This window comes from Mustela putorius, unplaced genomic scaffold (assembly GCF_011764305.1).
Source record: "Mustela putorius furo isolate JIRA1106 unplaced genomic scaffold, ASM1176430v1.1 tig00000738_pilon_pilon_pilon, whole genome shotgun sequence".
NCBI classification, from domain to species: domain Eukaryota; kingdom Metazoa; phylum Chordata; class Mammalia; order Carnivora; family Mustelidae; genus Mustela; species Mustela putorius.
In genome coordinates, this window is record NW_025421463.1 from 1,480,462 (window position 1) to 1,502,116 (window position 21,655).

Sequence of the window (21,655 nt, forward strand, 5' to 3'; positions counted from 1 at the left end):
GTGGGTCTAGTGAAGCCCCCAGAAACCTTCTAGAGAAACTAGCCCTCGGGGATCAAAGAACACACAAGAGGGCGCCATGGCGGGCAATGAACACGCTCAGAGCCATGAACACGCTCAGAGAAATCCACAAGGAGACTTTCCGCAAGACCGCTGGCCTGGCCTCTTCGCAAGCTGATGTTATTTAAAAAGAAGAAGACAGACACACCGTGGATCCCCAGTGAACGGCACCCATTTCTGAATCAAGCGTGTGTGCTCGCTACGATGCCGTCCGTGTTCCTCTCCTCTGAACAATTCTGATAAAAACCAGGTGTGGACGGAGTGAGGGAGGTGGGCATGCGGCCCTGCCCACTCCAGGGCCCCGAGAAAGGCCACCGTCCCCATCTGCCAGAGCACAGAACTGAGGCCGCTAAGGTGCGAACACGGGCCCAAGGCAGGCCCCGGGGGTCTCTGCCTCTGCCCTCTCTCCTGGTTCACCCTGGCACAGGGAAACCCAGGTGCTCTGCACTTCCACTCCCGGGAGCCATGGCAACAGTGACCTAGCTCGGGTCACTTTCAGTCAGTTTCAGCCAGCCTCCTCCCGCCACCTCCCACTGCACCCCCGCCCCTGCCGGTGCTCCCTGCCCTGCCCCCTCCTCGGACGGCTGGGTGGCCTTGCCCAGGCTTCTGCCCTCTCTGGGCTGAGATGGAGCAAGAGCCTAGTCCTTGCTGCCAGGACGCAGCAGACGCTGGTGGGAGACGCTGATGGCACAAGGGGGGAGCCCAGGACAGGGGGAGGGAGGGGGGAGAGGGACCAGCGAGGACTCGGGAGTCACAGGCACCCCCTTCCACACTCCCCGCGCGCGCACGCACACACGCACACACGCACACACACAGGCATACTGGAGTCTCACACCCTCACCTCCTGCGAGGTCCCCCACCCGCCTTGACACTGCCTCCTACCCCAGCACACACGACAATTCCAGACCCATCGGTCACCACCCACATTTCATACCAGAGCCTGGACCCGCCACCAGCTCTGCCCACAGCCTCCCCGGCCCTGCACGTCCCGCGTTTTTCTGAGGTCACCTGACCCTGGAGGCCGCGGCTGCCCAGGGCAGAGCAGGTAATGGGAGGGGAGCCCTACAGCCAGCTGGCCACTGGCCAGGGCCAGGGTGCACAGGGGCGATTGGGTTCACTCCCTGGCAGGATGAAGGGCCCAGAGACCCAGGTAAGGGAGGCCTGGCGCTGCCCCACGCGGACCCCGTGGCCCACCGTGTCCAAGCTGGGAGCCCTGGGCCACCTTCCAAATCCGGCTTCCCCGGAGCTGACGGCAGCTCACTGGGCACCAGGGAGGGAGGGGTGACACCAGGCCTGGCTGCGAGCCACTCGCTACCTGCAGTGAAAGTGAGAAAAGAAACCCAATCATCTACACCCACAGCTCTGGCCACGGCCACAGCCATCGCCATGGCCACAGCAGCTGGGCTGTGATCAGCTCTGGCCAGGAAGCCCGGTGAGCTGAGAACGTGGCTCACCTTTGTCATTTGTCCCGGGGCCACCCGATGAGACTGGCGGTCAGGCACAAGGGTGCCAAGGGCTGCTGCTGCTGGGGAAGGGGGCACCCAGTCTTATGGGGGTCTTCCTGTCACCCCGTCATTCTGCTGTCCCTCACACCAGGCAAGGGGGCTCCCTGGAGATGATGAGGGAAGGAGACCATCTTGTCCCCACCCCCAGAGCTTCCCGAGTCCCACACGTGTCCCTTTTGTGGGCTAGCCTGGACTGATACACCTGCTAAGAGCCAGACCAACAGCTTGAAAGCAACCTTCTGGGGGCATGTCTTGAGGGACCCACCTAACCCGGGGGAGGACACGTCTGGAACATTCTCCCTTCAAAGCCTCATGGGAGGCACTGACCACCAGAATGCACCCAGGCTTCTTCCTGCTCCTATGCCCTGGGGCGGGGGGGGGGGGGGAAGGCCCCCCTGCCGAGCGGCACAGCCGGAGGTCTTGGCAAGGAACTGGTGGGGAGTTGGGAGTTCAAAGCCACAGAAGCCAAGACAGCTTTGTTTTTCCTCCAGAGTCTGCTTGAACCAAACAGAGCGATACTACTCCTTCTCTTCACAGGCTCAAAACCTTCACCCGGACTACCTATCTCAGAAAGCACAGGCAGCTTCGTTTTGAAGTCTGCGTGCTCAGACGTGGGCACATCACACACAACCGGGGGCAACAGCCAGTCTGGGGGCGTGGGGCGTGTGGATCTATCTGGATGGACCCGGGGGCCATGCCCACTCCTCCAATCCTATACCTGATAGTAAAATAAGGCACACCGTCCTGGAGTGCTCCCGGGGTTTGCACCAGAGTCTGACAGCTCCTAACCCCCCGCTGCGTGGGGTCAGTGGGACCCCACCCCACACAGGATGGGAACACAGCCAGAGCAGAAGGAAGTCCGTCCCACAGCTGCCACTAAGGAGTCCAGGAGTTCCTCCGGGAGGCCAGTGTCCTGTCCCCACCAGACACAACTGCTCTGCCTTCTCCAAGTCCAGGAGCCAGTCAGGTGGTGCTGACTGGCCAGAAGGCATCTGGGGGAGCAGTGGGCTCTGGCACCAGGGTAAGTCTGGTCCCATTGGCCTTGTGATGGTTGATTTTTGTGTTAACTTGTCTGGACTACAGTGCCCAGCTGTCTGGTCAAACACTAGCCTGGATGTTGCTGTGAAAGTATTTGTAGATATGACTTGCAACCAGTTGACTTTGTGTAAAGTGGATAATGTACCATGGCATGGTGGGCCTCAGTAGAAGACCTTAAGAGCAAACACAGAAGTTTTTTTCAGAGAACGGCTTCTGCCTCAAGACTACAACACAGAATTCCTACAGCCCTGCAGGTTTTAGATTTGCCAGTCCCCACAACCACATGAGCCAATACCTTGAAACAAAACTCTTTATATATGAGTATCTATTGGTTCTCTGTCCCTGGAGAACCTGAGACAAATCTCTCACATACCCAGATTCCTCCTTCCCAAGGATTATCAGAATCACAAAACAGTGATCCCAGGAAGGACCGCAGTGAACATACTGTGCCATCAACTGTCCCTGTACAGCAGGAAAACAGAGGCCCAGAGACGATAAGGAACTTGCCCAAAGTCACACAGCAAGTCAGTGGAGAGCTGGATCTTAAAACCAGGTTTCCTGATTCCTGCCTAGAACCAGAATGACTCCAAATACGGTGGGAAATGTCAAACATATTCTTTTAAATGCAAAGAGGAGAGTAAACATTGGCACCTGCCCTCACCCCACCCCACCCATTGTGCCAACCAGTTAATTCTGTCTTATCAGAATTCCTTCCAGGAAGTTCTTCAAGGTGTTGGCCTGTGTTGCACCAGGACGCACCTGTGACTCCTAGGCTGGTCTCTGCAGTGGGACCCCCTTGCTCACCAAGGGTCTTAAACTATCATTTAAACCTCCCGCTACCAGCGGATTTCCTGGTGTTGACGACCAGTCCCCACAGGTGCCTTCTCGTAGGTGTGGGAGCAAACCTGTGCCTTGACGGAAAAGTATACGTTGTCTAGAACAGAGACGCCCTACTTGGCTGACTCCATCCTTTGGGGGCTACTTGGTAACTCTGCAAACTGTTGACAGCGAGAGCAAGACAAAATCATTTCTCGTCCGCAGACGTGCAAATTCCATCCTGCCCAATGGAATCCCGTGACTCCTCTGTCTTCCCGCTCCCCTTCCTCCCCTGAAATGCCCCAATTCCCTCCCTTTTCGCTTTCATGTCCATATTCCGGATCTGTAAATGCCTCCACGCTTCAGAACCTCGTTTCAACCAGTGACAGCATCTGCCTGCTTCCCTCTTGAGTTTAATAAAATCCTTAACATGTGTTCAAGTCTATATCGGTATGACACTCACAGCTTTATCCCTTCCCTAGAAATTATTTTTTTTAAGATTTTATTTATTTATTTGACAGAGAGAGGTCAGAAGTAGGCAGAGAGGCAGGCAGAGAGAGCGAGAGGGAAGCAGGCTCCCGGCTGAGCAGAGAGCCCGATGCAGGACTCGATCCCAGGACCCTGAGACCGCCACCCGAGCTGAAGGCAGCATCTTAACCCACTGACCCACCCAGGCGCCCTCCTGGAAATTATTTTTTAATGTGACTTTGCTCTGGGCACCCTGAGCCTTGCAAGAAAGGGACCCTGAATGAGGAAAGGCACTTCTAGCCCCGCCTGCCTTCCTAACAAGACAGCAGGCTCAGGCTCAAGGAGAAGAGGGCCCCCAGCCTGGGGCTTCAAGTCGGGCTTCGACTCCGCCCGCACCCCCTCGCCCTGGGCGTCCTTTCTCAGGTGGCTGCAGCCACAGAAACCAGGCATCAAAGGCTTGCCCAAACCCCATGCTGCACCTACCCCAGGGCCCTTACACAGCCTCTTCCCTGAGCCTCGAATTTCTTTCTGCCCCTGTGTGGTGTTTTCTTCCAGCAACGATGTTTTTCCAACACCACTTCTCTGATCCTCCAACACCAACTGGGAGTCCCACAATTTAATCTTACTCTGACACAATCAACCCGGAGTCAGCACAGACCCCACTGGTTCAGGGCTCAGTCCCACGAGTGACTGCCCCATTTCAGACACCAGTCCCAGATCCCAGGCACCCAGGCTAAAGTGTACTTCGAACTGATGCGGTTACAAATTCGGGCGCTCCCACAGCCGCCATTCAGGTTCAGTAACTCAGCAGAAGACTCAGGAACTCAGGAAGCCACCTGACTTATGATCACTGACCTGTGGGAAAGAATATGACTCAGGAACGGGCAAACAGAAGAGATGCACAGGGCAAGGAATGGGGGGAGATTTATGCATGGAGCCTCTGTGCTCTCCCTAGGGTGTGCTGTGGCTCACCTGCCAGGAAGCTCTCTTAGCCTCAGGGTCTCAGAGCTCTGCCCCCTTCAGCTGGTGACTAATCACCACCAAGAGGGATGGAACTCAGGCTCCAGCCCCAGGCCCCCTTCCCGGAGCTTGAGGGGTGGGGCTGAAAGTTCTAACTCTCTAACCAGGAGTGGGGAGGGGGTCCCCTCTCTAGGGGCCCAGCCTGAGTCACCTCATTAGTTTAGGGAAGGTCAAAAGGGACCCTTTATAAATAAGAAAAGACCCTCAGAAGGGTGCCTGGGTCTAGGGCGCTCTCCCTGGCACGGAGACCAAATCTGTACCGCCCGCCCTCGTCATCCGCACCACCTGCGTCTGCAGGATTCTCCCTTTGCAACTTCTCCCACTGTTAGTGCCCCGTCCCCTCGGCCACAAATGTACTGCGGGCGAGTGCGCCCCTCATTCTGGATCCTTAGATTAATGCCGCCATGGGCCTCCCTCAGCGGATCAGTGTCCTGGGGGCTGAGCTGCTGCCCGGACCTGCGGACCCGGGAGCCCTAGAACTCAGCGCCCTGCAGACACTACAGTCACACTTTCTGTCCTGGGCGGTGGCTTTGAAGCACAAGCTCTGTCCCCCTCCACTCCAGTCCACCCCACGGCAATTCCCTCCGGGGGCTCTCCATGCTGAGCCCTCTCCCCCCAGCTGTGAGCCAGGCCTGAGGAGCCCCCACTGCATGGAGGGGTTTGAGCAGTCAGGAAGGGGGGCCGGACCTGACTGCAGTCGTGGACCAGGGCAGGCGTGCCGCAACGCGGACGTGATGCGACAGAGATTTCAAATTGCCGGACTCATCTGTTTATAATTCATAGCAAAATGGTTTGTTGCTGTAAGAATGCATTTGCACATTTCACAAACAGGCCCTCAAAGCAATTCTGTTAATGCAGTAGCTACAAATTAACACCTACTTACCTTGGGCGAATTAGCACTAAGTTGAATTTGAGTTGTGTGGTCGTGTGCAGGGTGCACAGAGGAAGGGCTCAGCTTGTGTCTCAGAACAGGGTTCTGCTACAGGGATCTGGAAGGAGGGGAAGGTCCCTCACCCTGTATTTCACAGGCACCAGGGCTCAGGGAGAGGGGCTGGCACAGCCAAGGGGAAGGGGAGACAGTGTCCACATGTGAGGGGCTGGAGCCCTTGCTCCTGGCGGGGGGAAGGGGGAGGGAAAGGAAAGGGGGAGGGGGAGGAGAAGGGGGAAGAAGGGGGAAGAAGGGGGAAGAAGGGGGAGGGGGAGGAGAACGGTGGGGGGAGGTTAAGGGGGAGGGGGAGGAAAAGTGGAAGGTTGACCACTGAGCTGGGATCCGGGGTCTCTAGAGGGACCCCATAAAAAGTAATTTTTAGGGGCACCTGGATGGCTCAGTTGTTCAAGTGTCGACTCTTGATTTCAGCTCGGGTCATGATCTTAGGGTCCTGAGATGAAGCCCTTCTCTCCTGCCCCTCCCCCACGGTGCACGCACTGGGGCACTCTCTCCCCTTCCCAAAAACTAATTTTTATACTTTTGTTTCAGGTCTGTTCCAAATTCATTAAATCTGACCCTCCCACTACCTCACAGACAGTTCTGAGTCCCTGACGCTGGCAAGGAGGCACATGAAGACCGTTTGTCCGGGCAGGAGGACCGGAACCCACTAGAACCTGTCCGAGATTCCCTGCTGAGGCACCAGCAGCAGGATCCAACAGGCTGCCTCCAGCTGCATGACCTTGCCCCAGGCCTGGTACTCCCAAAGGGCGAAGGAACCTGTCCCATTGTTGGGGCCACCCGACCCTCCTGTGGCTCTTGTAGACACCAATGTCAAGGCTCAGCTGCTCCCACAGCCAGCTGGGCAGACAGGGCTGCTCCCTCCCCAGCAATCCTGGTGCGCTGCCTGGAGTTCCCAGGTGCCCACTCAGGTGTACACACCACCGCCTGCACAGCCCTCCCAGGTGGCCCGATTACCTAAGAGTAATCCTATCTCTCTTCTCAAAGGTTTGTTGAGGAAGCCAAGCCTAAGCCAGTCAGCACATGGCAATTTCTGGGGCCACAGGAGTGGGTGCATTCAGGCCTGTGAGGCCCCCAGGAAAAGTCTTCCAGATGCTTCTGGGAAAGATCTCAAGAGAGGACCACTGGAAAAGTCTCTCTCCAAATAGCCATGGATGAAGATAAGGCCTGAAATGGCTGCAGCCAACTCGCTCCCCACTGAAGATCCAGAGGTTCATAAAAAAGGCAGGGAACTGCCAAACCCTGATCAAGCCATACCTGATCTCCACACTGTCACCAGACCACTTCAGCTACATAGGCCAATATATCACCCAGTTCAGAAAGGGGTTTTCTCTTCATTATAATCAAAAGCCTCCTGATGCCCCGGTTGCCCCACCCACCCAAGCCCCACCTTCCCAAGGCTGGGAGAGGGCCTTCCTCTGAGCTCTGGCAGCCCCCAGCTCCATCACAGCCCTCCTCAGACTGCACCATGTGTCTGTGTGTCCTTGACCCATCCCTATAAGTTCACTGACAGCCAGGCCGTGTCTGACTCACCCCAGAGGCCCAACATTTACCATCCCCAGGGCTGGGAGTGTCTGTTGAACAAGAGAACAGACAAAAGGCACACAACAGAGTCCAGCATTCTAGACATCCCTAGCAGGGTCTTACCAACACTTCAAGGTCACTCCCCCTGCTGGCCTCACTTACTCTACTGCCCACCATCCAGGCTGCTCTGTCCCTGGAGAGGACATAGCTGGGGCCCCTGCCAGAGTCTCCATCATACAACTCAGACCCATCAGGGCAGAGGAGTCTCGGGACCTCTCCTCTCCTATGGGATGCTCAACCCCATGCTTTCCACCCTCAGACCCATAGCTCTGGCCCAGACTGCTCTCCCCGAGTCTGGTCTTCCAACTACCCAATCCATAATCTCCTGACACCCTCTGAGCACCAACACCTGCCTGTAGTTCTTGGAATAAAATTCAAACCCCTGCAAACACCTGAAAGACTGGCTCTTCATGCCTGGGCCCCACCACAACCTCAGGCCCTCGCCATACAACCCCACTCTCTCTGCTCCAGCCACATGGGCCTCAAGTCCATCTGAGGTTGCCCCTCAAATGCTTCAAGCTGTTCCTGCCCCAGGGCCTTTGCACATGCTGTCTTGGCTACCTGGAACCTACGGCTCCTGCAGGGAGTAAGGGATCCTTATATTGTTTCTATTATTACCATTGGCTCACGTTCAATTCAATGATTCAATCAGGGGGAGGGGGTGGGGTTGCCTGGCTGGCGCAGTTGGTAGAACATGCGACTCTTGGTCTGGAGGTGGTAAGTTCAATCCTCATGTTGGGTATAGAGATTTAAAAATAAAATCTTTAAAGGGGCTCCTGGTCACATGACTCAGTTTAAGGGCCCAACTCTTGATTTCAACTCAGGTCATGATCCCAGGGTTGGGAGACTGAGCCCCACGTCAGGCTCTGTGCTTAGCAGGGAGTCAGCCTGAGACTCTCTCCCGGTCTCTGCCCCTCCACCCCACACTGTGCTCTCACTCTCTAAATAAATAAAACTTAAAAAAAATAAAATCCTTAAAAAAAATAATAATAATACAAACTGAATTCAAATCTATCTGCTCCATTGCCTCCTGGGAAACTGAAGTGGGACCCACGGAGCCCCGGTAAACCCACAAACTTCTGCCATCAGACACCTCTTTATAGAAAGATCCGGTGACAGTGTGGCCAGACCAAATACTGACTTCCCCTCAGTGCGGCCAGAGGGAAAAAAAAAATGCCCCAGGTCCCAGGAGATGGTCAGGCCACTCTACCTGCCAGAGCCAGGGACCTGACTCTGCTCCCGTCGGTACCCAGTCCCGGAGCCGGCTGCCGTGAGCAGCAGGGACAGGGTGAGATGGGCTCATTCCGTCCCAGTCGTCCGTCATTTCTTCTCACAGTGTCCCTTAGGGGGGCCGCCAGCTCCCCTCAGGCCCCACTTCCTGCCCCGTGCAGCAGGCACAAGCCCCACCGACACCTTCCTGAGGATCAAATCAAGTGAAAGGGATGACATCACACCAAGGGGCAGAGTGTTCTGAGGCGAAGCGTCCTAGTGGTCACCGAGGAAGAGACAGCTGGCACGGGTCACGCCCAAAACCGGGCGGCCGTGCCTCCCAAGTCAGGTGAACTGACCAAAACACAGAGACCTTATCTGGATCCCGATTTAAAAAAAAAAAAAAAAAATTTGGTTGTGGGGGAGGCACGTGGGTGGCTCAGTCAGTTAAGCATCTGACTCTTGATCTCAGCTCAAGTCTTATGCACACGGTCATGGGTTCAAGCCCCATGTTGGACTCCATGCTGGGTACGGAGCCTACTTAAAAAGAAAAACTGGGGCACCTGGGTGGCTCAGTTGGTCAAGCAACTGCCTTCGGCTCAGGTCACAATCCCAGAGTCCTGGAATTGAGTCCCACATCGAGTTCCTTGTTCTGCAGGGAGCCTACTTCTCTCTCTGCCTCTGCCCACTGCTTGTGTGTGTGCACGTGCTCTCTCTCTGACAAATATATAAATAAAATCTTTAAAAAAAATTACTGGGATGTCTGGGTGGCTCAGTGGGTTAAAGCCTCTGCTTTCGGCTCAGGTCATGATCTCAGGGTCCTGGGATCAAGCCCCACATCTTGCTTTCTGCTCAGCAGGGAGCCTGCTTCCTCCCCTCTCTCTCTGCCTGCCTCTCTGCCTACTTGTGATCTCTGTCTGTCAAATAAATAAATAAAATCTTTTTTTAAAAAATCATTCATGAAGCTTTTAAAAAAATAAATAGATAAAAAGTGTTCTTTGTAGCAAATGGGAATCCAAATTCTGACCACTGGATATTACAGAATTATGTTATGTTGTTCTTTTAGCATTTTAAGTAGTCTCTACACCCACCGTGGGGCTTGAACTCATAACCCTGAGATCAAGAGTCATATGTTCCACTGACGGAGCCAGCCAGGCGCCCCCGTGTTCATTGCTTCAAGCGTGGCAATGGTATTGCGGTCATGGTAAGAAAACAGGATTCACACTGTGATATTTATGGAGTCTGGGGGCTGCTTTATAGGAGTAGGAGAGGAAGAGGGGGTGAGCAGGTAGCAGGAAGCGGGCTAGAGGTCTGGAGGGAAGCAGGCGCAGTGGGGGTGAGCCTAGGTCAGACTCAGCCGTAGCATGACACAGTGCCCGATGCTGTGACGTCCTGCTTATTTCCAATTGTCTGAACTTCCCCACACAGAAGAAAACACAAATGAATAAAAAAAACCTGCAAGGTGTTTGAACAGCACAGAACCAAAGGTGGTCCCTCTCTCGCTCCCAGCTCCCAAACCTGGGAGCTGTAGGGGCCTCAGAGGCACCGAGAACTTAGCACGGAACAAGCCCTAAAGAAAAGGCACTTTCCAGAAGCCCCACCCACAGCCCCACTGGTTCCAGATCCTCCCCAGCTTCAACCACCAGGGCGTTCCTGCGGATAACCAACATGCCTGCCCAGCCTGCCCACCGCCCACCAGCGGAGGGGGGCGGTGGGGAATACAGCTCCCCAGGAGCTGCTGGAATCCTGAGCTGCCAAACCAGTTCCTTCTGATGGACAGTCACCAGCTCAACTGAAAATTAACTGCTCACCTGTCCAGGGTCAGTGAAGGGTGAACGGCTGCCCTCTGCAAGGGAAGGAATGGGTCACACCCAAGTCCACTCTTCACACTCTCCCAGGGTCCATGGGTCGAACCGACGCTGAGAAACACTTATAAAGGTGCCACATCTTGTATTGGGGCTCAGTGTGGATTAACTCATTTGATCCTCCCAGAAATCCAATGAGCAGGTGATAACACTGTCTGTGTCTTACAGATGGGGAAACCGAGGCACAGAGATGGCCAGCAAGGCTGGCTAGCAGGTCCAGGTCACACAGCCGGGGGCCGGGGAAGTCGGGGTGGGGGCTCCAGAGTCACTACTAAGTTCAGCCCCATCCTTGCCCTACTGAGTGTCCACACTGTTCCCTCTGAGCCTCAGGACAACCGGCTCCTGACGTGGCCCATTTGAGAGGTCAGAAAACAGGGGCGGAGACTCAGCCAGGTCTCCTGCCCTCCAAGGACCCAGAAACCTGGACAGCACCCAGAGCTGGCTGCCAGAAGTTCCAGGAGGCTCCGCCAAGACGGCTGGGGCGTGTCACCGGCAAGAGCTCCCTCCCCACGGGCATCTTCCAGGCCATCCCCACCCCTGGTGCGGGGCCCAGAAGGGCTCCCCTTACATGTGCCCCGGGAGGCCCGGGGAGCCCCTGGATACACACGGTACATTTACCATGAGCATCCATTTCAACCCAAGGATTGATGGAAAAGTTTAATAATTTATCCGAAAAGAAATAGAAAAGTCTTCTTCTATCCCAGGCTAACTTCATAGAGCTCCGGTGGGCAGTCACGGGCAGGCTTCAAATGGCTCCACCGAGAAGGCAGAACTCAGTGCCCCCGGAGGCACCATGGCCCGGTGGGGAGGTGTGGACGCTGCAGTGACACGGTGGGCACGAGGCCAGCTCTCCGCCCGCTGGCCCTGCAACCTCGTAAAGTCACCTGGGCCTCCCTCCCTCCCTTTCCTCCTCTGTAAAAGGGAACAGTCACAGTCCTGCCTCGGAAGCGGCTGTGAGCCAGCGGTGGGGCAATCAAGCCTTCTGTGAGGGCTTAATGGCCCTTAGTGATGGTGATCGTGACTGTTCTGGGGAAGGATGGCCAACGGGGCCATTTCACAGGTTAGGAGGCTGAGTCCCTGAGAGAGAAAGTGACCCTGCTTAAAAACTAGCTCTGCCCCCTCTTGGGGCTCCTTCCCCCTCCTGCTGCCTCTGTGCCTCAGTTTCCCCATCCCCAAAAGAGGGTTAAGATCAAAGAATGGGGTGGATTCTTGGACGTGGTGAAGATAAGCACCCAGGCACCTCTAGGGTGGTCCAAGCTCTTGCTGTCCCCTCTTTAACGGAAGCCACCATGCACGACGTGCCCATGACGGACCCAACTTGCTGGAGAGATGCCACGCATCCACAGGGTGTCTCCTCAAGTTTCGAGACCTTCAAACATCTCACTGAGATCACATTTCAAGGACTCAGTGGTGTCGTCCAAGGAAATTCCTACCAGCTCCACCTACCCCTCCGCAGGCATTTCCACCCCACCTCCCCTGGCCTCTGGGTGACCTCAACATGCATACCTTCCGTGCCAACCTCCCATCCATCTTCCAGTTCAATGGCTGCCTCCTCCAGGATGCCCTCCTTGACCTCCCACTAGCCCCTGGCTTCGCTCTGGCTTCCCTGTGGGCAGGGAGTGTGGAGATGGCTGTCCACAGGAGGAGCCGGGTTCAGGCCAACGTACCCTGTGTCCCTGTTCACCTGCCCCCTGCCCACAGTGTTAGGTTAAGGAATGGTTAGTCCCTGTATTAAAGGAGAAACCCACAAACAAGGTCCCCAAATTGCCAACAGAGACCAACCAAAGGATGTTCACTGTTGAGCCTTCATTTAAATTTTGAGTTCTCACCTGGATGAATGTTAACACTGCATTTCACAGACGCCCAGAAGACAAAAAAACCTCCAAGTCTGTGGCCACCAGATGGCCAAGGCCATGTCCCCCACCCCACAGGAATTCCTCCCCTGTGCTCGCTTCCTGAGGATTCCATAGGCCCTTCTCCAGGGGCCTGGGGAGCCCCCCTGCAAACACACACCCTCCAAGCCAGTGCTGAGATCAGTGACCCCATGCTAGGACCTGAGAACAGTGAAAGGGGCCAGGCCTCTCCTCCAACTGATTCTGGAGACTGACAAGCCCGGCGATCAAAGTCTCTGGCCACTAACTCCTGGCCTTCCATTCCGGGCGCTGACCCAGCCAGAGCGCCGGAATCAGCCTCAGCTTTCTCATCTATGAAATGGAAAGATGAGTCCTACCTCCCTGGTTTGGGGTGAGAGGGGCTGATGGGCCTACAGTGGGCCATGAATTAGGGGAGGAAAATTAGAGGAGCGGAGGGGCGCAGGAAGGGAGAGGTGCAGGGCAAAAAGAGAGGGCCTGCAGGCAGCAAGAAAGAGGAGAGGCGGGGAGGGGAGGGAAGAAGGCCGGGAGCAGGGAAGCGGGATGCAGGGTAAGGAGGGGGAGGAGAGGCGGGGAGAAGGCCGGGAGCACAGAGGGGAGGGGTGAGGGAGAGGAGAGGAAGGGCGCAGGGGGGAGGCGGTGCACGGCCAGCCAGGGAGGCGGGGCAGGGGGCAAGGAGGGGTGTGGGGGCAAGGGGGGAGGGCAAGGGCCACGGCGTGGCGGGGCCGCTGGGTTCGCCCGCGTCCCTCTGCCACGTCCCGTGTCGCCGCGCCCACCTGCGCGGTGAGGGAGCGCGCCGCCGGCTCACACCCGCGGAACCGCGTGGCGTCCCCACGCGAGGCACAGGCGGGCTCCCGCCCGCGGACGCCAGGCCTTACCTGCCACCGCCCCGCGGGCTCCTCACCTGGGCTCCGCGGCGCCGCGACTCACCTGGCCCCGCCCCGGAAGTGGCCCCCACGCCGGGCCCGCCCCTCGCCCCGCCCCCTCGCCCCGCCCCTGCCCGCGCGGCGCGGCTCTTCGGGAGCGGGGACCCCCGGGGTCGCGCGGGGCTGGGCGGGGCCGGGAGCGCGCGGTGCAGGTGAGCCGGCCTGCTGGGCGGGGCTCGAGCTCCGAACCCCTGTCCCGTAGCTCCGGAGGCGCCCCCGAGGCTTGCCTGGTTCGAGGCCCCGCTTGGCACAGCCCCCACCCCTGGGGCTGGCGCTTTCCTTGAGGGTCCGCTTCCCCATTTTAGGGACAGGCAAAGCGAGGTTCGGAGCAGGGAGGTTCGAGGAACCGAGAAGAAACATTCAACAAAAATCTCCCAAAGAGTCCTCTGGGCCAAGAGCCGCCTTCCCGGGACTGCGATGGGGACCGCTGTTGAGCTCCGAACTCCCCAGAGAGAGTGGCCGGGCAATCCCTGACCCATTCTGAGGAGCACGGAAGACTTCCTGGAAGAGGTGACCAAGACTTGGGCCTCTAAAGGGTCCCTGGGGGCCAAGCGGTGCATTTCTGTCTCTGGGAGCTGTTACTGTTCTGACCCGCAGTATGCTCCAGGGCCGAGTTTGAACCCCCTTTTCGCCTACACTCCCTCTGATCTCATCCAGCGCCCTGCTTTTGATATGGTCTATACCCGGATGATCCCTAACTTCTATCTCCTGTCCAGAGTCCTGCCTCTAACCGCCCACCTGACATCTCCATGGGGGGAGGGGGGTGGCCTGAGCAGACAGCGCCCAGCTCCTCTCCGGGGCTTCTTATCTCATTCTCCAGGGGCGCTGTCCAAACCCTTAGGGGTCATCCTTGGCTCCTCTCCAGCTCTCAGGTCCCATACGTGGTCCCTCAGCAAGCCCAGATGGCTTTTACTTCTCAATCGGTGCCCACACTTTTCTCCCCTACACTGGCCCAAAGAGATCAAGCGCCACCCACCCACTCCTCTCAGGTGGCTCCTGCAACAGCCTCCTCCCACGGGGCCCTCCCTGCTCTGCCCTGGCCTCTTTGGCCTCAACACAGCAGCCAGAGGATCCTTCCCTTGCCCCAGATCCAGTGCTCCCCTTCCTGCTCTCCCCACTTCCCTTCTGGGAGGAGGAGAGGCGGGGAGGGACAAGCAGCTCCATAATCCCAGGCTGCTTTGCATGGAAGGTTGCACAGCTGCTGGTGTCCCAGGTGCGATGGGCTCTGTAGTGCCCAGGAGCCTCCAACGGCAGCCAAGATAATCAACCAGGCATACTGACCTCTCCCCACCTCCAGCAGGATATGTGAGCACAGATGTCAGTCGGCACAATACTACTCTTCTTAACCAGTGATGCTTACGAGGTTCTTGAAGTAACTGGGCCTAAGCTCAGTCAACACAGGTCTTCATCATGCCACAGCGAGCAGTTCAGGCCAGTCCAGCTGGAATAGTTGGTGGAAAAGAAGTCCTACCTTTTCCTTTTCTCTCTTCCAACCTAGATGAGGTACATCAGTGCACTAGACACACTGGGCCATCCTGTGACCACAAAGAGATACGGACAAAGAGATCTGAACAGAAATGGCAAGGAGCTGGGTCCTTGGTGACAGTGATGAACCCCTTGATCAAACCTGTCCTGAAGCCTGTAAGAACCTCTGGACATTCTGCTTTGATGCTCCAATAAATTTCTCATTGTTGAAGCTAGTTTAGAGTTTTCTGATTCTTACAACCCAAAGCATCCTCTGATTTATTTAACCAAATTGCAGAATTTCTCTCCTGACAATTCTAGCAGGAAAAAAAAAAAGAAAGAAAGAAAGAAAGAAAAACAAACCCAGGGAAGGCCGCCGATCGGCTGAGTCTAAGACACACAACCATTCCAGGAATGGGAAAGGAGTTAGACCAAGACCTTAACCTCCCCAAAGTCAAGACAGTCAGCTTCACGCCAGTTTTGCTAATGATAACCATAAAGGAAATGAATATGGATTAGTATAGACAGGACCAGTGCCCAGCTCCAAACGCTGGCTGTTCCCATTGCATGACAGGCGGTTTGCTCACTGCCTGCCCCAATCAATGTGGATGAAAGAATGACTCCAGTTTCCTGCTCGCGTTGAAAGAGGATTCCCACGGCCTCCATGCTGACCTCTGTGTGGACCTTCCCACTAAGTTCTTTCCAGCGCATCTCTTAACTCCCACAAAAGACCGTGCAGGCAAAGCGTCCTCCGATGGGAACCAAAACTACCCCCTCAAGCAACAGGGCCCACCCTGAGCCAGCAAGTCCCCCGGGTGACCGAGCCCGTGACAATGACCGGCCTGACCTGTACCGCCCACTTGCACCTGCCCACCGGTTTTGTCCCACCTTTTCCCTCCGTAAACCCACACATCCTTCCAGCTCTCTGGGGGCAGTGTTTGAGATGTCAGGGCGCTGTCTTCCCGGGGTCAGCCTCGCTGACATAAACTCCTTTCCTGTGTCACTGCCGATCTTCGATCTTCTCCGGGCCTCAGGATCTAGTCGGCAGTGAGTGACAGCACCCGGTCTGTTTGTGTCGCTGGACTCAGTCACTCTTGCTCCCCGGTATGCCCAGGGACATCATTACCCAAGTAGCTGCCTTTTCATGTGCAAAGAATTTGTAGCCTCACCAGCCAGCCTGTTCAACTAACATAGTGCACCTGCAAATTATGATTACATCCCCTCCTTGTTGCCAGAGGGCTCCAGGTAGCGAGGAACGGACTGCGGGGCTAACTTCTCACACAAGTGCGTGTTTGAGCCTCTGGACGGAGCAGGAATGGGCCCATTTCAACACCAAGTACTTGCTCTCAAAACATGACAATGACATCAATTTATTTATTTTTTAAAAGATTTTATTTATTTAGGGCGCCTGGGTGGCTCAGTGGGTTAAGCCGCTGCCTTCGGCTCAGGTCATGATCTCAGGGTCCTGGGATCGAGTCCCGCATCGGGCTCTCTGCTCAGCGGGGAGCCTGCTTCCTCCTCTCTCTGCCTGCCTCTCTGCTTACTTGTAATTTCTCTCTGTCAAATAAATAAATAAAATCTTTAAAAAAAAAAAAGATTTTATTTATTTATTTAACAGAGAGAGACACAGTGAGAGAGGGAACACAAGCAGGGAGAGTGGGAGAGGGAGAAGCAGGCTTCCTAATGTGGGGCTCGATCCCAGGCCCCCAGGATCATGACCTGAGCCGAAGGCAGATGCCAAGCGACTGAGCCACCCAGGCGCCCCAAGGATTTGATTCATATTAGCGACTCACACACAGGATCGGGTTGTTCTAGTGCTTGGTGCCACGTTTCTCTTTTCCTTTTTGGGAGGCAAACGTCTTTTTTTTTTTTTTTTTAGTATGAATGCAAGATCGGTCCCCCATAGAAGAGGGACAGTTTGTAGGTTTTCTGTTTTAAAAAGCAACTTAGGGCAGAAGTCAGAGAAAACATCCTCCAGCTGGTGTGCGGCTGGCCCATAATTCCATGGTATCAAGACGTGGAGGGGGAATGCCACCCTCGCATTTGTGTTTGTGTAAACCTCATACAAATTCCTCAAGTATAGCTTAGTGATAATAAAATATGCACAATAAAGCAATAATACAGAATGATGAGAGGGGAAACAATGCAGGTGTATTCCGCCATTCATGGGAAAAGGAAAGAGAAACAGAAAGGAACAGCAAAACCCCGGCAGGTCCTGTTTGGTTCTTTTTTCTGTTTTTTCCCCAAGTGCGTCTAATCAGCAAGGCACCAGTTACTCATTTCCTTTTGTTGCTATAACAATAACTCCGTGCATTTCGAATGCCTTGCAATAGAAGACAAAGAATAATAATGCGAAACGAAGGAATTACATCTGAATGGCATTATTCCCGGCTTTATTAAATTTGCTCTTACAAATGTTTATGAAGTCGGAGATTTGGCTCTCCCCCAAGCAGCAAATTCCACATTAATAAGCACTGGGGGTTGGAGAGCTTGAAGGAAGGAGGAAATAAAGATCCTTTGGTCCAACGTCTTAGGCTTCACATTTGTTTTCTCGCAAATTAACTCTCCCTGCCAGCTGCTGGAGCCAAGACTTGCTTTGCTTTGAACCTTATTAAAACCTCGAAACCAGAATTTCCCTGCTGAATGTGGGCGCGGCGGCTGGACGGAGCCTAAAGGGATCTAGATCATCTAGATCGCGTCCCACTCCTCTCGTTCAAGGCCGGGCCCCTGAGACCCATCGAGGCCAGGAGGCTTCCCTGCAGCGGTCAGGACCCTCCACCCACCCTCCTAGCCTGCGCCCGCACCCGTTTCGGAGCAAATGTGTCTGGTTGTTAGTCCTCACTGCGAACTGCGACGACCCTTGTGGACCCTCCATGAGGTTCACCATGTTTTCTGGGATCCTTTGGTCCTAATTGTTGAAATCCTCTTGATTTGCAACTGAGCAGGCCATGCTCTTGATGCCCTATTTGACATCAGAGTGGGACACTGGTTGTGCCTTCTGGCCCCGTGCACCTTTCACACGCCCCTGCTGCACTGGGATGCTCACTCTTCCTAATCTTCCTGCCCAAGGTGGCCAGACAACGGGTTTACCTGGCCTCCTTTGCAACCAAGGCCCAGACGACAACTTAGGCTCCACCATTGTGATGTACGTGCTTAGGGAGGAACCAGTCCCGGAATATGTTACAGTGGAAAGGGCAGGAGGGCGACGTGCAGTGTTGGGGGTGGGGGAGGCTGCAGTGGCTATAAGTACTTGGAACATGATTGCTATCAGGCCTGGTGGCAGCTGTGGGTTCAGTCCAGGGCAACTGGAACATCCCTGTGCAGTGGGGGCATCTCTGTGCAGTGGGGGTGTCCCTGTGCAGGGACTGCAGTGGCGGCTGTTTTCCCATCAAGTTTGTCCTTTGGGGTGAGTTGAGGCACTGTATCTGGAAGGGAGCACTACCTCAGTGTTGGCTCCCACCTATTGACAACTCTGGGATCTCCCCAAATCCTTTAACGAACTCCTCTGTAATCAGCCAAAATCTGCTTTGGCTGCTTGCAGAGGAGAACCCTGCCCTATTCCACGGCCTCCTGTCTTACGTTCCTCTTCCCGCGCCAAACACAGGCTGACATCAATCCCCATAGTGAAAACAGAAATGTCAGCATGAGAAATTCTTCTTGTGATGATGTGGATGATACTTTACATTTTTATAGCTTTTTACAGCCTATTAAAGCAGTTCTGAGCTCTAAGCAAACACATCAGTCAATGAGGAGAAGCATTCTTGGGGTAAGACCATCCGTTTATGATTAAGCCATTATCACTCGCAGGTCAAAACCCATTAAGTGCTTGTCTGCCCCATACTGTCTTATGCGAGGAGCTGCTAAATTAGGGACGCTGGTGTCTAGGAGCTTGCATTCTTATATCCGCGCTCCCCATGTGTCCACGGTGCATGGACAAGCCGAGAACCATCACCAAGCTCACAGGATTTTATATTTGGAAAAACCCTTGCTGCAGATACCAGACACTGAGGACGGAGGACTTGCCCAACATCATACAGCAAGGTAGTGACCAATTCGGGATGAGAACCCTGGGGCCCGACTCTACCCAGGAAGGCACGCAACACGTGTAAACACATAAACCCGCCTACCCCACTCAGCCTTCTCTCCCGGTTCACCCACCGCTTTCCTCTAGCGTATCTGGGAAAGCAGAGCGTATCAGCCAGCTCAAGCCGGGCCACGCAACAGTAATAAACATCCGCCCATCTCAGGGGCTCACAGAGACTCAGGTCTATCTCCCACTCACACCTTGTCTGCAAGACCCCACCTCACAGAGCAGTCCCCTCTGGAATCCTGCCCATCCCCAGGCAGAGGGCAGGTGAGATCCCGAGAGTCTCTACCTGGCAACTGCAAAGGGCCCCCCCCCCCCCCCCGTGTCCCTTCTGCATAGAGCTCATTGGCCGGGGCCGGTCACGTGGCCCTACCTGTCACCAGGAGACCGGGAAGTGTGGGCCTTCGGTGTGCGCAGGAGGTGGATGCGGAAGAGCGTCCCGATGTTAGGGGCTTGTCTGGCTGATGTTCCCCTGAATCCCCAAGGTCGCTGCTGGACACTCCTGGAGCTCGGGGACCGAGTCCCTCACTGCAATAACGCCCCAACCCCCACTCAGGCCTCAGCCAAGGGGCCAGTGCAGGGCGCTCCCCACTCCCCGAGGGAGATGCTGCAGGAAGGGAAGGAAGTCTTTCTCGACTTCCTGCACCCTCCTGCCTCCCTTCCTCCGTCCTAGCCCTAACGGTGGAGCCCATTCACACGGCGTGGTGTGAGCGGGCAGAACTCTTCATCTCGCAAAGCTGAAACTCTGCCCCCATTAGACCCTAACACTCCAATCTCCTCCCCACGCCCCTGGTGACCCCCTGTCTACTTTCTGTCTCTCTGAGTTTGACGACTCTAGGGACTTCACATAACATGGAATCCTGCAGGCTTTGTCCTTCCGTGACGGGTGTATTTCACCGAGCATAAGGTCCTCAAGGTTCGTCCATGTCGAGGCAGGTGTCGGGATCTGCCTCCGTGGTGGTCTCCCTACTCCGTGGTGCGGAAGGAGCGTGTTTGGTCCATCTGCTCGTCGGTCGATGGGTGGCCTGGGTGGCTCCCACCTTCAGGCGACTGTGAATTATGCTGCGATGAACATGCAAACACTATTTCAAGTACCACTTTCAGCCGTTCTGGGTTGATACCTAGCAGTCTTTCTTTTAAATTATAGGACAAATATTACTTTCACGGTCGAAAGGGAGATCAAAACAAGTCAAGTCTTCGGAGGCACGTGCCGGGTGCCCAGGCTTTCTCCTGTTCCCCGCGTTTTCCGCTCCTTCGCTGGGGGCATCCTCGGCTTCGGACAGCTCCGCCACCGTGAGGGAACCCCTCCTCCCTCTCCCTCCAGAACACAGGACTCCTCCCACCTGTGATTCCTAAATGCAGGAGGTGTTCCTTCCACACACTGACACGCGGAGAGCAGAGCAGGCACTTCGGCAGACGCTTGCGCTCCAAGGCCATCCCCACGGAGGTCTCCTGCTCGTGGGTGTCTGTTGTGGGACGCACACACACACCCCAAAGCAAATGTTACCTCTCAGAAGGGGTGCAGGCAGGCGAAGACACCAGGAAAGCTCCAATGACAACACCCCCTCACCGGCCGTTTTCCTAAATGTCATAGGGTGGGCGGGGCTCCCATGTCTGGGCTGGGTTTGTGGCCCCGTGGTGACCCTCCTCTGACTTCTGGGATGGGCCTGGGGGGTCTTGCTGCCCGAGAAATGGACCCATCACCTCACCAGGGTGCTGTGGATGGCTCTGTGTCCCCTGAAAACTTGTACATTGGAACCAGAACCACGAGAATGACTGTTTGGAGATGGGGTCCCCAAGGACGTAACTAAGGTTAAATGGGGTCATGGGGTGGGTCCTGACCCTATAGGATGAGTGTCCTGAAGGAGAGACATGAGGAGCTCTCTGTCCACCCGCTGAGGACACAGTGAGAAGGTGACTGTCTACAAGCCAGGAAGACAGTCCTTATAAGAACCTGAGGGTGTGGCCCCCGGATCTCAGGCTTCCAGGCTCCGGAGCTGTGGGAAATGAATGCCTGATGCTTACGGCCCCCAGGCTGTGGTATCTGTACATAGGGGGACCTGACTAAGACACAGAGCCCCAGCAAAATGCAGGCAGGTGCCTCGAACGACCATGTATCTGCCCCTCTGTTAGGGTGGCCTTGGGCGAAGGGTTCTCTGGGGCGGTGGGAGGGCGCCAGGGGATATCTGTGACCCTCCTTTGCAAGAGGCACCCCCTCCCTGCAGCGGGGAGGGAGGCCTCGCTCCCGGAAGCATGTGAGTGTGTGCATGCGTGCAATGTGTGTGTGCGTGTGTGGCCGTCAGCACGCCCACGCATGCATGCGAATGTGTCTGTGAGTCCGTGTGTGTGTGTGTGTGTGTGTGTGTGTGTCTGAGAGATAAGACAGAAGAGCCCAGACCTGGGCAAAGGCACTGATAGCAAGGTGGGGACACGCCGAGGGCCCTCCCGCTGCGAGGCTCTGGATCCGGAGTCTGGGGCTGGGGTGGGCAGGGCACGTGCAGCCTGGGGAGGCCACAGAGATGCAGAGAGAAGGAGAGGAGTTTCCGCAGCAGGGGTGAGTGGGTGAGTGGCCCTGCCCGCTTCAAGCGTTCCCTTCTCCCTGAGGCTGCAGTGGCAGCTGGCGGAGAGGCGGGGCTGGGGGGGTTCCTGTTCCAGTAGGACACCTGAGGCAGCACCCAGCCCCCCACCAAGAGGTAGAGGCCAGGGGAACCCAGACGGTCTCCTTGAATACGATATCGCGGGCCTCCCACTGTCTCAGGATGGCTGGTTCCAGGCACACGGAAGTTGATTCTGGAACTC

At 55.8% G+C, this 21,655-nt stretch overlaps 1 protein-coding gene and 1 long non-coding RNA gene across 8 annotated transcripts in view; one reads left to right on the forward strand and one right to left on the reverse strand.

The window, feature by feature from the left end:
- The window catches only part of ARHGAP8 (Rho GTPase activating protein 8), a 56,021-nt gene extending 42,693 nt beyond the window's left edge, over positions 1–13,328 (reverse strand). For 4 of the 7 annotated variants that reach the window (XR_006607778.1, XR_006607779.1, XM_045083721.1 and 1 more), the window contains exons 1-2: positions 13,258–13,315; positions 5,788–5,893 (exon numbers count right to left, since the gene is read on the reverse strand). The gene's annotated coding sequence lies outside the window, so the exon portion shown is untranslated. Of the gene's footprint in view, positions 1–5,787; positions 5,894–10,454; positions 11,171–13,257 lie in introns of those variants that run through there. The other 3 variants (XM_045083722.1, XM_045083724.1, XM_045083723.1) reach the window with 3 other exon arrangements.
- Positions 13,329–13,453: 125 nt separating this feature from the next.
- Positions 13,454–15,005, forward strand: LOC123393074. The gene is made up of 2 exons (XR_006607780.1): positions 13,454–13,815; positions 14,804–15,005. It is a non-coding gene; the product is annotated as an uncharacterized LOC123393074 (long non-coding RNA).
- The last annotated feature ends 6,650 nt before the right edge of the window (positions 15,006–21,655 follow it).